The sequence below is a fragment of the Ailuropoda melanoleuca genome, chromosome X (genome assembly GCF_002007445.2).
Source record: "Ailuropoda melanoleuca isolate Jingjing chromosome X, ASM200744v2, whole genome shotgun sequence".
Classification (NCBI taxonomy): Eukaryota; Metazoa; Chordata; class Mammalia; order Carnivora; family Ursidae; genus Ailuropoda; species Ailuropoda melanoleuca.
Window position 1 is genome coordinate 107,385,173 of NC_048238.1, and position 14,084 is coordinate 107,399,256.

General features: G+C 44.0%; 1 protein-coding gene across 7 annotated transcripts in view; it reads left to right on the forward strand.

The window, feature by feature from the left end:
• AFF2 (AF4/FMR2 family member 2) overlaps window positions 1–14,084 on the forward strand; it is a 444,617-nt gene that overhangs the window by 101,497 nt on the left and 329,036 nt on the right. The window lies entirely within an intron of this gene.

The following is a 14,084-nucleotide window of genomic DNA, read 5'->3' on the forward strand; positions in this document are numbered from 1 at the left end:
AATGCAGTACCGAATCCTGAATGGGATCCTGTAACAGAGAAAAGGACATTGGGGGAAAACCTGATGAGATTCAGTGTTTTATTAACGTCAGTTCCCTGCTTTGCAGTAATTGGATTGCAGTTATGTAGGTTAACACCATGGAAGGCTGGGCAGAGGGTGGACATGCGTTCTTTGTACTATGCTTGCAACTTTTCTATGAAGTCTGACATTCTTTCAAAATAAGAGAAATTAAGTCAGCCTCGCAGAGAGGTTCATAACACTTTCTAAAGCCAGCCCACGTCCTAGTAGCCCTCATATTTTTCACCGTGTTCCCAAGCCTTATAAAGGCCATAGTATGTTGCTATGAATGGAATGCTTGGATCTCCCCTAAAATTCGTGTGTTGAAAGCTTGCCTCCCAGTGTGGTGGTATTTGGAGGTAGGGCCTTTGGGAAGTGATTAGGATTAGATGAGGTCATGAGGGTGGATCCTCACGAAGGGGATTAGTGCCCTTTAAAGAGGCATGAGAGAGTTTGCTTGAGTTTGCTTCCCCTCTCGGTCCTGAGTCATGTGAGGATTTGGTGAGAAGGTGGCCATCTGCAGCCCTGACGAGGGCCCTCACCAGAACACAGTCATGCTGGCACCCCGCTCTTGGTCTCCCAGGCTCCGGAACTGTCCGATGTTTAAGCCCCCCAGTCTGTGGTAGTCCGAGCAGACTAAGAGGCATGTGAAAGCTCTACGACACCTTTTGCAGAGTTTCTGTACCATGCAAAGACTACCGATTTTCATTCACTTCATACTAAATCTACACTGATGTAAGAAACACTCTCAGAGTTTACATTACCTCTGGGCCGTGATTATGAACATCTAGTTCTCATTGCACAACCTAAGAGACACGCACGGAAAGGCCAGTTAACAGAGATTTCTGCTTGATACAATGCCACGAAAAGGAGTTTTTCCCCGGATTGAGATCTGAGTCAATGAGAGTGAAAAAAATAACTTGTTCTCTCTCTTTCTTTAAAGCATGAACGCTGAGGGCAGTTGACCTTGCTTCAGGGCATTACGCAGCTCTATTGCCCTAAGGCCATGAGGAGAGTTTGCCTTCCCGTGCCAAGCACCACATTTAGGGTCATGTGCATTAAGATGTAAAGAAGAGCATTGAGGTCCTGCTGTGTGCTCAGTACTTCGAGGTGAGGAAATGGAATCTCGGAGAGGTACAGTAACTGGCCCTCCATCTCACTCAGCTGGCAAATGGCCCTGTGGCCCAAATCTTCCATATTCCACAACCCAGGTTCTTTGCATTATCCCACGTTGTTTCTAGAATGGGGTGTGAAATCATTTGAGGATATGGCCAGTCTAGACTTGGGGAGGGGGGCAACATCAGAGCGGCACACACCACTCTTTACGGGTCCTGGAGGAATGCCCTGTACGTCACAGATATGCGACCCAATACCAACTCTTTCTTTAATCATCTGAAGATTTAGATCAGTGAGTTTATGGCATAAAAACTTTGTTTCGTATTTCATGATCAGGGAACAAATCTCTCTGAAACGGTTCTAAAACTGTTTTCTTTCCTTTTATGTAAGCCATATACCGATAGCGTGCCCGGTAGGCCCTTGCTCTTTGATCAGACCCAGAGGAGGGTTTGGACTCAGGATGGCTCCTACTTATGTCAGTCTCAGAATAAGAATAATAAGATGAGCCTTTTAAGAAGTTGTTGCTGCCTTGCCATCTTTAGAACTCCTGCTAAAAGGGCATATTTAACAGACCCTATAAAGAGGCAATTGTATTCCGTGCATTGGAAGTTTACCATACAGCCAGAATCCAGCCCTGTTGCCTTTCCTGAGGTCCAGGAGACGTTGTGACCCCTGAGAGTAGGGTTCTCTGTCGGCACTGACCTCTGTCTCTATCTGCTATTTGATTAGAGAAGTTGACCAACGAAGCCGTGGTGGGTTATTGGATTCTGTGGTCTGGCAAGGCTTATTCCAAGATTCACAGCCCTGGATTCGACATGCCCCAGTGTGTCGATGCACTTGTCCAGATGACGTGATAAAGCTATCAAAAGCCTGTCCAGGCAAAATTAATGTAAGTTAGATTTAAAAAAAATAATAAACCAGGCAGTACTTCTCTATAAAGGAATGGGATGGGGTGTCATGGAGTCCGAGGAACACGGGTAAGGGATTGTGCCTTCAGAATCAGTGGGAAATTCTGGCTGCCCAGTGACTTTGGGGAAGGTGCCTGGCTCTGTAGGAGGCAAAGGTGTTTGTTCATTCATTGGTTTGTTTGTTTGCTTGACAGAGGAGTTGGTGAAATATTCCAGACTGTTCTGTGGGCATCTCCAAAGTCTGCATTTTACGTTCTCGTCCTGAAATTCAATCTTACTTTGTAATGACATATGTGTGTAAAGGTGCTTTTAACAATAGGAATGTTTAGTGCAGTGTAGAAAGTCTTTGAGCCAAATCCTGCCTTCGATGTGCACTTAAGTTTCCATTAAAGGGGAGTTGCAACTGAGCTCACAGAGCTGAGGGTAAAATTTGAATTCTGCTGTAGGAAATCGGAGTATTAGAAGCTGGGATATAGAATTTCACTTCTCCCCATGCTGACATTGACTTTCCTCTAGAGCATCACCAACTAGTGAGGTCTAGTTCCGTTGCATGATTTTTTATTTTTCTCCACTAACCCAAATCCGGAGATACAAATCCGGGGCTTAGGGGGGTCTCATATAGATTTGTGATATTCCTGAGGGTCTGTGAGATCTTAATCACTTTCATATTTTATTTCTAAAGCAAATGTTTCATGACATTGAAACATTAAATGGATTTTACTCAGCCATGTGCAATGTATAATTTTCTAAAATCTCCGATTCATTTAATATGGGTGATTTTCATTCTTTGATACATGGCCTTACTATAATTTACAACAAGCTATAAATATTTGAAATGCCGTGGAAATGTGGTTTAGGGAATAGTATTAACACCTGCCTTATATGCTAGTTGGGTTATATTAAGCTCTGAACATACATGGGTGTGTTTCTGGGATACCGTTTGAGTGGTGTTCCATGTGAACTTATGTATGTAATGACTGGCTGGATTTTAAGGGGTTCTCACTATTTTCCTAGCTTTCGATCCAAAACCATGTCTCAGTTTTGGGAGTTTTATGGCAGCAGTCCTTCTTTTATGCGCTTTTAAATTTTTGTCGAAGCAGAACTGCCAAATCTGATCCTTCCCTGCTTCTGTGGAAAGACAGGTGGAAAGACAGCCTGTAGTGGGGAGAGGAGACTTTCTCTGAGGTCAGTGGCCTGCCCTTTGCCCCTCAGGCATCCAGCTTGTCCTTGGCAAGTAGGGGGGGCGTGAAGCCCTTGCCCAGCTCTGCTGCTGAGTAGTCTGAACCTCGCAGAACCTCACTTCCCTTATCTGTAAACTAGGAGTGTTTTAGGAATTATTACACACACACACACACACACACACACACACAGTGAGGGAAGGAGGGCAGGCAAGCACCTAGTACATAGGATGGGTGCATCGTGATTACCACTGTTGATCGTTTCCTACTGTGAGTAATCCTGATTGGAAATGACTTGGTATTAAGTCACAGGTGGTAACAATGGTCTACGTGCTGGCCATTTGGTAACTTGGACTAATGGCCCACCCACAAACAGAATCTGGGGTGTCTGACTCCTAGTTTAAGGTTTATCCTGCTTGATCATGGGCTTTCTGCAGGTGATGTCTATGTTGTTATCCATTTCCTTGCCAAACAATACAACAAAGCAAAACAAAAGAGAAAATTAAGGTTCTCGCACGTAATTAACAGGTAATGAGGCCAGAGCGAGTTGTACTTCTCTTTTCTGTTTCTCCCCTTTCATTTTGAGGGAGCCATAAGAGTACGCATAAAAGGTGTATAGCTGCCTCTTTTGTAGTCTTCGAGATTAGTGATTTATGAAGTCAGCTGGGGCTCTGTTCCCCCAAGTGAATTTCTGACATTCCAACTGCATTTCTAATGGGTAACATGCCGGGAAAGTCTTGTGGGCTGACGGGCTGATGCGGCCGACATGCCAGGTGCAACCACAACCTGGCATTTGGGAAGTGGCATCAGGTTATCTCTGCACAGAGTGACAGTGGCCTCAGCTGGTCCAGTCAGCCTTGCAAAGTCCACGGTGTTAAGATTTAGGATAAAATCTATTTTCATAAATTTCATTTCTCCATATAAATAAGAAATTCCCCTTAAAAGGTAATTCGGGGACCTTATTAAATGGTAAATACAGCTAAGGAAGAAAGAATACTTTGAAAGAATTGTATTGCAAATACTGAAAGGAGTAGCTTATTAAAAATGTTTTAGGGGTGCCAGGGTGGTGCAGTTGGTTAAGCTTCCAACTCCTGGTTTCTGCTCAGGTCATGATCTCAGGGTCGTGAGATCGAGCCCACGTTGGGCTCCATGATCAGCATGGAGTCTGCTTAGAGTTTCTCTCTCCCTCACCCTATGCCCCTCCTCCCCACGCACACTCTCTCTCTCTAAAATAAGCAAATCTTTAAAAATAAAATAATGTTTAATAATTCTTGTTACTCAGTCCAAGTTTTTCAGATAATACTCTGTCCTCCTAATGTTCCCAGTGTGAACATAGGAAACAGACCTGTGTAGGAACTATATAAGGTGACTGGGGTTAGGCAGAAAGCTGGAGCTTGGACATTCAGGGTCAAGTACTGGCAGGTAAGGAAGTCCTTGGGTGAGTATTTCTTGCATTGGGTAGCAGAGTATTTTCCATGGTGCCTTCTGGCTTTTTAAATTTTAATTCTAGCATAGTGAGCATACAGTGTTATACAAGTTTCAGGTGTACAATGTAGTGATTCAGCAATTCTATGCATTAGTCAGTGCTCATCAGGATAAGTGCTGTTCCTCCCCTTCACCCGTTTCATTCATCCCCCGCCCACCTCCCCCCTGGTGACCATCGGTTTGTTCTCTATAGTTAAGTCTCTGTTTCTTGGTTTGCCCCCTCTCTCTTTTTTACCCTCTGCTCATTTGTTTTGTTTCTTATCCCATATGTGAGTGAAATCATACGGTATTTGTCTTTCTCTGACTGACTTATTTCTCTTAACATTATACTCTCTAGATCCACCCATGTTATTGTAAATGGCAAGATTTCAATTTCATTCTTTTTTACGGCTGAGTAGTATTCCATTGTATATATACACCACATCTGCTTTATCCATTCATCTATGGATGGACACTTGGGCTGCGTCCATATCTTGGTTATTGTGAATAATGCTTCTGTAAACATAAGGCATGTATCCCTTTAAATTAGTGTTTAGGTAAATACCCAGCAGTGCGATTGCTGGATTGTAGGGTAGTTCAATTTTTAACTTTTTGAGGGACCTCCATACTGTCTTCCACAGTGGTTGCACCAGTTTGCATTCCCACCAACAGTGCTTTTACTCCACATCCTCGCCAACACCTCTCATTTCCTATGTTGTTGATTTTAGCCATTCTGACAGGTGTGATGTGATATCTCATTGTGATTTTCATTTGCATTTCCCTGATGATGGGTGATGTTGAACATCTTTTCACATGTCTATTTACCATCTCGTATGTCTCTGGAGAAATGGCTGTTCCTTTCTTCTGTCCATTTTTTAATTGGTTTATTTGGGGGGGTTGGGTGTTGAGTTGCAGAAGTTCTTTATATATAAATATCAAAAACTATATATCTCAAATATATGTATCAAATATATATGTGCATATTTGAAAGATTCTATTAATTTATTTGAGAGGGAGAGAGAGAGGAGATCATGAGTGGAGGGGGAGGAGCAGATGGAGAGAGAGAAGCAGGCTCCCGGCCCAGGACCCTGAGATCATGACCTGAGCTGAAGGCAGATGCTTAACCGACTGAGCCACCCAAGTGTCCCATAGAAGTTCTTTATATATTTTGGATACTAACCATTTAGTGGACACGTCATTTGCAAATATCTTCTCCCATTCTGTCGGTTGCCTTTTAGTTTTGCTGATTGTTTCCTTCACTGTGCAGAAGCTTTTTATTTTGACGTAGTCCCAACAATTTATTTTTGCTTTTGTTTCTCTTGCCTGAGGAGACATACCTAGCAAAAATGTTTCTATGGCTGATGTCAAAGAAATTACTGCCTAGGATTTCTCCAGGATTTTTATGATTTCAGGTCTTACATTTAGGCCTTTAATCCATTTTGAGTTTATTTTTGTGTGTGGTGTGAGAAAGTGGTCCAGTTTCATTCTTTTGCATGTAGCTGTCCAGTTCTCCCAACACCGTTTGTTGAAGAGACTGTCTTTTTCCCATTGCAAATTCTTGCCTCCTTTGTTGAAGATTAATTGACCATATAATTGTGGGTTTCTTTCTGGGCTCTCTATTCTGTTCTATTGATCTTGTATCTATTTTTGCACCTTCCGTGGTGCATTCTTGTGATGTAGCTTTCTAAATTGTTAAAATTGACAACAACGAATGCTCTGAGACTTGCGATTCTGAGAATGCCATACTTTGGAAGGTGACACTTCCAAGGAGGCATGTGAATTTTAGAAGGTAATCTCTTGGGAGAAGCTGGCTTGTTCCCTCCTGCTTCTGGATGGTTCTCAATGTCTTGCTGCCTTGTTTACAATTTGTTGAAATTAAATACAAATTTCAGGTAGTATGTTCTAGTGGTTAGCATGAGTCTGTGAAAATGAGAAGTATGTTTGTGTATACACATGCAGGATTTGTTTTCTTGGGCTGCTGTTAGAAATCACTGTATACTTGGTGGCTTAAAATAACACACATTTATTCTCTTACAGTTCTGGAAGTCAGAAGGCTAAAATGGGTTGATAGGGCTTCACTCCTTCTGGATGCTCTAGGGGAGAATTCCTTTTCTTGTCTTTTCCAGTTCCCAGAGGCTGCCTGCTTTTCTTGGCTGTTGGCTCTCCATCACCCTGACCTATGCTTCCATCGTCCCCACGGCTTTCTCCTTCTCTGATTCTGCCTACCTCTTCTAAGGACCTCTGTGATAACCTTGGACCCGCTCACATAAGCCAGGATAATTTCCCACATCAGCATCCATAACTCAGTCACCTCTGCAGAGTCCGCTTTGCCCCGTAAGACACCTAATCCCATGGTCCAGGGATTCGGATGTGGACATCTTTGGGGACATTATTCCGTTGACCGCACATATTGTTAACCCCCTGCCTCCGTTTCCTTATTTGTAAAGGACTGGCTAAAACACCCCCCCATGAACCCTTCCACTCTTTGAAATTTAGTGAACAGTCCCCCAAAGTGCTTTAAGCATCTCGGGAATTAGTTTCTGTATGAATAAAAAGTGGTTAACAATGACATGCTAGTTGAAATCTGAAACACCAAACTCGGCATTTTCTTAGGTTCTTCCCTGCCCTTCCCTGGGTTACTTGGTATCTCCCACCATGTCTCCACTGACCAAATGTGACTGCAGTTATTCTCCTGCTTGGAGTCACTTCGCCCTTAAGCCATTTGACATCTTCGTCCCAGCTTGGCCCGAAGCCTCCCTTGGCATGAATCACTTCTTCCCTGGGCCGTAGGATGGAGTCTGAACTCCTCAGCCTGCACCCCATACCTTCCATGGTGCCCCCAAACTACTTCCCCATACTCGCCTTCCTTTGATTCCCGAAGTGTCCTCTTTCTTTAGACAGACTCAGACACTCGCCATCCCCTGAGTGGGCTGTGTGCACACCTAGCCCCGAGCCTCATGTCAGCCCCGTTCCCAAGGCCTCCCTGGGCATCCTCCCCATGTGGCTCTGGTTTCAACTCACCCATGAAGCTTTGTTTGCCCACTCCAGCCTTCAAGGGTTTCCCCTTCTGTGAACCCTCTAATAGTTCTAATCTATACCACTCATTTTTGGCTGCTATTAGGGAGTGTCTAATTTGGTTAATTATTTTTATGTGTCAATAGGACTTATTTCTCCAAACAATTATCATCTCGAGATCAAGGGCCATACCTTTCACATTGGCCAGCTCTCCACTCAGCATTTAGCACCCAGTAAGCCTTAAATACATATTTCTTGATAACAGTGTGTGTGAATAGGGATTAGCTTTGCAGACCTTTTGTTCTGGGATTCATTTTCCTGTGCTATTAATCAGGCACTTCAGGCCATCTAAATATATGGACATTTAATTTCTTAACTTGCACATGGAAGCCCCCTCTGTCTGCTATAGAAAATTATATACTGGCTCATTTTTCTGACTGTGAAACTATATGAAAGTTCATGTAATTCTGTGGTAAGCTACGCAGACAACCTTTTGTAGTTCTGACAACAGGGACTTTTTTTCAGCTTCAGTCCATGTATTTGACCAAGCCCATTTAAAGAGATCTCTCATCTATGGATATTTTCCCCCTGCTTGATATGTACTCTCTCCTTATGCTCTGTTTTTATAAGGCATCATCTCTTTTTGGTTTTGGTTTTTGTTTTTTAGAGAGAGAGAGATCACAAGCGGGGATGAGGGCAGAGGGAGAGGGAGAGAGAATCTTAAGCAGACTCCACACCCAGCGAGAAGCCCAACTTGGGACTCGATCTCACGACCCCAGAGATCATGACCTAAGCCAAAATCAAGTGCCAGATGCTTAACCGACTGAGCCACCCAGGCGCCCCAAGTAAGGCATCATCTTTGTAATTTCCTCCAAAGATGCCCCAATATGAGGCAGTAAACAGTTTACGAAAGCTATTGTATATACTCTGCTTTCCCGTAGGGTAGCTTGTGTCTGCCTCCGCCCCTGTTGTTGCCAAACTGAAAAGTATATGTGGCCATATTAGCAAATGAAGACAGACGCTGCGTGTGTAGTAAAAATGTCTCTAGAGGCTTTCAAAGTGATGAGAAGCCATGATTCTGAGACCTGTCCCAGGTTTGTGGGTTCCCTAAGAGCTGGATTTGTGAGTTGATAACTCTCCTTGTGGCAGACTGGTCACAGGAGAAAGCTTGCCCTGGACATTTAGTGCAACACGATTTTCTGGTTAGTAAGAGGAAATAACCAAACTATGCAAATGTTTATGAGCCTATTGATGAAAATTCCAAGTGATTTGAGGCCCCAGAAAATGTGGCCTTCGTGATCCTGTTTTTTTTTTTTTAATTTGATCCTTTAAAAGGAAGGGGAGGGAAAGAGGAGGCACTTGATCTTCCATAGACATTACAAAATAATCACCGTATTTGTGTCAAAGCTGCCTTTTGAGGCTATGATAATGATCCCATCACAAATTTTAAGACAGTTTTTCACTCCAGTTTCTAAATTGGAGAGGCTCTTTCCAGGACACTCAATGGCAACCGAAAGGACAGTGTTTAGCTTTCATTATGGCCTGCCTCCATTTTGCACCCCTAATACACGAGGCCATAGAAATCAGAAGTATGAATTCAGCCTTTCATTTATCATTGCTGTTCCCCACTTACCGTTAAATCCTTAATTTTGAAGGCTCAAGTGGCCTATTGTGCTGGCAATTAGCCAATTGCAGGTGCAAAATCTTGAAGGCATCGATAGGGAGGTCTTGGTGGGAATCGTCTTAAGAAGTGGATCTCTCGTAATGCACTGGGGTGCAGGATTTGTGAAGGGTGGATGTAAAGAATAGTAAATGGATACAGATGCCATTCCAGGAAAGAATTGCCGAAGCCAGTGAAAATGAACATGACATTGCTTGTCTGAGTGTTGACCTTCTTTGCTAGGCAAAAGAGACCCTTCACCCTAAGCCCTTCACAATAGAGATGGCCAGGGCACAGTGGAAAGGGAGGCCGTTAGAGGTGCACCGTGGCTCTCGCATCTGCCTGTGGGAGTTAGTAACAGTGCAGCCTTCTACCCCTCTCCATCCCATTCAAAGTCAAGGCCAGGTGTTTGGACTTGGCTTATAAACCCCGACACAGCTTGGCCCCTAGGTTTATCTCCCATTAGCCCTCACCCCCCACCTTGCGCTCTAGTTTCCTGTTGTTGTTGTTGTTGTTTTTTACCCAGGCCGTTCCCTCTTTCTGAAATGCCTTTCCCTGCTCTATACCCCTTGACCAATACGTCAAGAACCACTTCAAATCCTCATCTCTTCTGAGAAACTTGTCCAGACCCTTCTAGCCAAAGGTAAAATCTTTGTCAGTTGTGTTCCTGCAGTACCTGGTACCTCCCCCCTTTTTTTGGTACTTAGGCCCGAATTAGAGTGATTTATGTCTCATTCATCTGTGTATTCCTATAAAACCTAGCCCAGTGCTTTGGCACCAATTCATTAAATTAATAACAACCATATATCCAGCTTAGGAAAAACTTAGCATAAGAAAATCTGAGCACATTTCTTTAAATAAGATATATGAAAAGTTGGCAGCTCATTAAGGACTTAATGGAGAGGCTGGGGGCCATCGGAGACAAAGAGCTGAATTGTTAAGCTAAACTATCAATTGGTGATCAATTGGAGAGGAAGACAAACCATTTTTAAAACCACAGTCAATGAGAAAGTGGCGATTGACTGATGGTAGTTTAATTGGAGCGCACGCACCTTCGCAAGAACACTCTGTCACAGCCCTGCGACACCTCCAGGCTGTGTTTTGTTTTCTAGCCTGCTACGCCTTTCTGCAATACCGGGCATCACTGTCGAATTTGATGGGAAGCTGCCTTGTCCTTCGGAGGGAGAGCGGCATCTGTTAATGGCATCTGTGGGTCTAACCTGAGGGGTCCGAGGGAACAAATGAGATCCAGTATTCTGGTTTTCCACCCCTTTGAGCAGTGATCCCAGCCAGCAGGACTTGTGGAAACCAAGCTTAAGAGTCAGCCGAATCCAAATTTCTGTAGCGGGCAACTTCTTGCACAGCTGTCTTTTGTTGGCTACCAATGTTGACCCTTAACCTTTCTTTCTGGGCAAAGAGAAAGGACTGATCATTTTCCCTGAATGAATAATTCCGTGCAAGACATCCTATGTGTCACTTTCCCACTGTTGCTTTATTTTTATTTTTTCTTCCCCCAACGAAAGTCCATGTCTGTTAACCAGAGTAATTTTTTGCTTAGCTCCAACGATTTTGTCATCAATTCTTGAACGTCTGCCGCGAGTTTATGTGGCCTTGGTCACCCCGCACAATGGGTGCCTGCCTCTTCCTCCTGTCATTTCCAAGCCTAGGGAGTTCAAGCCTGTTTTTTGGTTGGGAGAGTAAACAGAATCGTGAAATGCTGGAATGCTCTCAGCGGCCGAAGACAGACTCTCCTTTGCTCAGACACCTTTGTGGAGTCTGTGCGACTGGCTGCCTTGCACCCAGGATGCGTGCGGTGACTTGGGAAGAGTTACAATGGAACCTTCCTTTGACGGTGTCATTCTCTGGGCGTTTTAAAGTTTAGACAGAGTTGTCAGCTATCACCGTGGTTCTGCCTCATAATCCCTCAAAGAAAATTAGTGTATGTGAAATTAAAATGAATCATTCCTGATTTCCCCATCTCTTTTCTATTTGTGCCTTTAGGGGGCCTTTAAGGACTAGGAGGCGGAATATTATGAAAGGAGATATATTTGTTCTAGTTCTGAGAAGGCTGCATGCTCTTGGCCTCGCCGCCTGTGAATCATCCTGTCTTTCCTCCCTTGAAGGATAAATATGGCATTCATTCCAACCCATTTAGCCCATTATTCTTTTGTATATAAAATAGGCCCAATTAAGACATTCTTGTGTTAATTTCTGCATTCTATGTATGGCTAGAAAGAGTTTAAAAATATCCATCTCAGCAAACGTCTCAAAATGCTTCATGCATACTGAGCATAGAGCCCTGGCCCCCCCTTCCCCAACCGAAGGCAATAATTCACCCAATCATGGAGATTTGCGATTTTCTGTTTTCCACTTACCTACATTAAGGGTCTGTCTATGCACAATCCAATATTTAGATGAAAACATGTGTTTGTAAATATCTGGGGTTTTGACTAAAAATTTCAATTTTCATCCAGATGTCTGGCATTGTAGAGACCCAGACTAGGAGTCTGCTCTCACTCTCTCTCTCTCTCTCTCTCTCTCTCTGCATTTGTTAACTCATTCATGACTATTCCAGTGCACAGAGAGAAAGGGACACGCTTGCCTTGTTCCTCTCTCCCTCACCCACCTCCGCCTCCCCTCCTCCTCCCCACCAATGACGGGGCAGGGTCATCGCTTTCGGAGGTGTCTAACTGAAATTCCATTTCATGTCTGCCAGTGGTTATGCCAAGTCATTAGACAAACCACATTTGGCCAAGTCTGGAGGTCTGGGCTCTAGATCTTTGGAGACTCATTGAACTTCTCTTGGGATCTGGCTTCTGCAACGTTGAAAACAGGAGTCCAGGGATGAGTTGGGACACCGTAATCGCTAAGACTCCATTGTAACCCGAAGTTCTGTGAATTCCCTTTGCTCTACCCTGTATATAGAAATTAATTGTCGACGGATATCACTGTGCCAGTGTGTGCCTTTTGGTATCCCTACTGGCTCTGAGGTTATTATGGCATCTTGTGGGTAAGTTGCTAGAGTATACAATAACTAAACACATGGTTTTTTAAATTTTCTTTTATAAAAAGACATTTTAAAAAACAATTCCATTTTCTTTATGTTGATGTGACGCAGTCACTTCACATTTACTTCTTGTAAAATCTTTCTTATATACATACCTTTTTGATAAACTCGGCATATAAGAAACTCATACAGAATATCTATCCCCAAGATGCCATAATATTTGGTTACTAGAAAGATTAGCTTTCAGAAGAGATTCAACAGAGTTTCTCTGAATTATGATATAAAGCTTTGAATTTCAAAATGTTGCTTTCTGTTAAAAGGTATCTTATGGAAGGGAGAAGAGGATAAACCTTGAAACTGAAGTGACATCTAGCGAGAATATACAGAGTGTATACAACCAACCTTCTTCCTCAATCGTGCTCGCTTGCCTGCTCTCTCTCTCTCTCTCTCTCCCCCCCTCTCCCTCTCTCTTATTTATAACCTGAATTCTATCCCTCCTGTAACTAACTCTTTCAAAAATTCCAAATATCTGAGTCATTAAACAAAACTCATTTTCTTACCTAGGGGACAACTGAAGCTTATAACCTTTGAGATTGAATGAATCTAATTTAAAAAAATCATACCATTTCATTCCTTTCTGAATCTTTCCCTGTCTGATGACATCAGCAGAAATTGGTACAAGGTAGATTTGACAAGAGGACCTCATTGTAGCTGGGAGGGTTTATTGAGGCATGGTTATAATTTTCTCGATGAAGAAAATAAGCAAACGAGTTCTGCTACTGGAAGACACGGGCAAGTCCTCCGTTGTCGCTGCCAGACAGCCCATCAGGAGGAAGGCACCACCCGTGCTCCTGAGGGAGGTTCTTTGTGCAGAGCGTGCAGAGGCTAAAACTCGTGTGGGATCACCCAGGGATTCCGGGGGAACTGAGGTGAACTTCGTTTTCTTCCTGTTTCTGCTCCAGCTGCTTGTGTTCTGTTTTCCTTCACCGAGGCCTGGTACTCCTCTTCAGAATTCCTCAAGCTGGGGCTTTGGGAGGGTTCCCCACGTAGCCCTACATGCAAGCCCTCTGGCTTTCAGAAAGACCCTAGAATTTGTCCTGCAGGATCCCCTCTGACCTCTCTTATCCCCGGGGCCAGACTGCCTGGCAAACGGCTCCGGTGCTACCGGCGGCAGAGCGGGGCCAGGAGCGGTGGGCGCCCCGGGTGGGAGCCTTGCTGCAGAGGCAGGACCAGAACATGGACTTCTGACCCAACAGACGGCTGAGCCCTGAGCCTGTGTTCTAGCAACACAGCCCTCTGACTGCCCCCTTCGGCTGCTTCTCCCGGACAGCTACAGATTGAGGAAAACTCGAGTTTCATCTTTGATTCCTGCTACCGATCTTCTAAGACGTACTTGCATGGCCAGAAGAAGAGGGGTCGGTCGAAGAGGAGCCGTCACATCGATCTGAGACTTTTCTGTATGGATTATAGCCACATACACCACTTACACATTCTGGAAACAACCACGTGGCGGGGGGCTTTGTTGCATTTTGCGTGTCTGAGCTCCCAGCTGCACAAGCTATGTAGAGAAGGCCAGGGGAAGATACATGCCTAAATATATAACATTTGTTTTCTGTCATCTTGCCTCTTTGGGTGACTTTGCCAAGGGGCAGTCTTGGGGTGGTTTTCTGAGTTCTGTG